General features: G+C 51.5%; 1 pseudogene; it reads left to right on the top strand.

Moving 5' to 3' along the window:
• The first annotated feature begins 1,267 nt into the window (after nucleotides 1–1,267).
• LOC103645144 (uncharacterized) lies at nucleotides 1,268–2,196 on the top strand (annotated as a pseudogene).
• The last annotated feature ends 297 nt before the right edge of the window (nucleotides 2,197–2,493 follow it).

Here is a 2,493-nt window from a genome sequence, read left to right as displayed (position 1 = left end):
AATATAAAACACTCGGCAAAAAAACTCTTTGCCGAGTGTTTTTTGTTTGGCACTCGACAAAGAACTTCTTTATCGAGTGCCCGAAAAAAAGCACTTGTTAAATTATTTGGCACTCAACAAAGAGCCGGATTTCGATAGCGATGGACACCTCTCCATGATTTTTGTCATAGAAATTCGTCGAGATGAGATAGGTGGCCTTGAATCTGAAGCTTGTCCTATCCATCACAACAACACATTTTGCAAGGGTACTTGCTCCCTAGCTCATCACTGCTCCTGTTCAACAAGAAGAACACGACTTTAGACTCAGCATCATTCGCGTCCCTAGGGAGGTCCAACTGGCAGCACCCAGCATGAGGATGGCATTCGTCGTCGCCGTCGGAGTCCTCATTTTCATCGCATGTCGTCGAGCAGACGAGTGCGTACTGCTTCGAATGTTATGGCAAAGACATATATAGGGTTCCGTATTAGCTAGCTGCATGATATAATATAGAACATTAAGAAGACTAATTTTACTTACATAGTTACTAATCTGGTAGCCAAGAACCATATTATTGCACCCGTGAGGACGATGATTTTGTTATCCTTGCTGGAAAGCACATAGGGCATGCTGGTAAAGTTCATTGTCTCCCCAAAGAATGTCGTCCCTACCGTCGCGGATTCATTGTAGCATTACCGAGATATAGTAGACATTGTTGGAATATAATATAAGTAAATTGGCCACCTTCTCCTATCAGATTAACCTTTTAGGTTGAATTGATTGGTGCATGCAACTTAATATGGTATCAGAGTCAGAGGTTAATATTTTGAATCCTAGTTAGCACAATTAAATAAAATAATTGTTGCTCGCTCTTATTCCACGTCTAAGACCCAAAAGAGGCTCGACATGAGGGAAAGCGTTGGAATATAATAAAAGTGAATTGACCACCATCTTCTATCAGATTAAGCTTTTAAGTTGAATTGGTTGATGAATGCAACTTAATAGACATGACCCAAACCTTGTTATGTTGCACGGAGATGTTCGTCACTTCCAACCGGAACAGCTTGCTGCCGCCGCAGACCTGGTGCAGCTGAGATGAAAGCGCTCGTCGATTGCGCATCGACTTTCCAGGCTGAACGGGTACTGGACAACAACGTTGCTGCAATGCTCGAGTGTTGGGCAGCCGAGCCTCGGCGACTACGGGACATCGTCTGTGCCGACCGACGGTGACGGCGAGCACCCACGCGAACACGAGCACCACCGGCCGAAGGTAGAGAAGACGACGACGTGATGAACCCATGGGACGGGGTATATAGCCATGTGGTGGTTGGTTTGCCTGGGATCTCTGCAGGGGCGGACCCAGGCCCATGGCCGCCTGGGCCACGGCCCGGGGCGCAGGCCCATTTATTTTTTAGAAGATCCTGGGCCACAGCAGAGCGTCGAGCGCGTGACGGACTGACGCGCGCGAACCCTAGTTCGCCCGACTTCGCTAGCTCACCGCGTGCCGCGCCCCGTCCCCGTCCGCCACTGCGCCACGCGCCGCGCCCCAGTCTGCTGGCCGGGTGGGACGAGGAGTCCGTCCTCCTCGCCGCGATGGTCGTCGAGGACACCCCAGTCCGCGAGTCCCGTCGCAAGAGGCGGGCCTCCACCTCCTCCGTCGGCGGCAGCGCCCGATCCAGCACCAGGTACGGCGACCTACCCTCCTAATTCTGAGACCTAATTCTCCATCCTCTTTCCTTTTCACGCTCGGGTTCATCGTCCCTGACGTCTGAATGCCGCCTTCTCGTAGGAAGAGGAGGCCGCGTAGGCAGTCTCCGGCCAAGATCCCGCCAGTGGTTTTCGCGCTCGACGACGAAAAGTCGGACACTGCGACAGGTTTGTTCCTCGGATCGAATCGATTTTCTTGGGCAAATTCCTGCTATGAGTATAATCTTCTTTGGGGTTCTCTATCTGGCGTCCATTTGGAAATCTCCTAGATGGCAAATCGGAAGTGAAGGCCGGCAAGGAGGAAGAGAAGCCTGTGTCCTTGTGGGCGATAAGGAGGTGTCCGGTTCTGGCGAGAAGGCAGTGGCCGCGGCAAACATGCCGTGCATGGATCGGCTCCGGGAGGAGCTCTCTTGCGCGGTAAGGGTGCTTCTTTTGTTTTTCTTTATATGATCTGAGCTCCGACAGAATTTATGATCGCTTCGGCCCGGGTGTTGGCTAATTTCTGGGTCCGCCACTGGATCTCTGGTTATTCACGTCACTAGCTGTAGCCTGTATATACTGCAGCCTGCAGGTCAAGGGACGAGACCATGTGATAGACAACTGGTCTTGGTTTTATAATCTTGGAGTTTCTTCATCGGAGCTTCCAAGGGACGATTTAATTAATCTGTTGGTGCATTAAAATGACACAGGGTGCTGCCGTTATAGATGTCCATATGGACCGGGTAGCCCATTTACCCAAAGCCCGGCACTATTGAAGCCTGGTGCTGACCCGGCCCGGCCCGCTACGCATTGTGCTCGGGCCGGCCCGG

The sequence above is a fragment of the Zea mays genome, chromosome 1 (genome assembly GCF_902167145.1).
Source record: "Zea mays cultivar B73 chromosome 1, Zm-B73-REFERENCE-NAM-5.0, whole genome shotgun sequence".
Classification (NCBI taxonomy): Eukaryota; Viridiplantae; Streptophyta; class Magnoliopsida; order Poales; family Poaceae; genus Zea; species Zea mays.
This window is presented reverse-complemented; position numbering and strand designations above follow the sequence as displayed.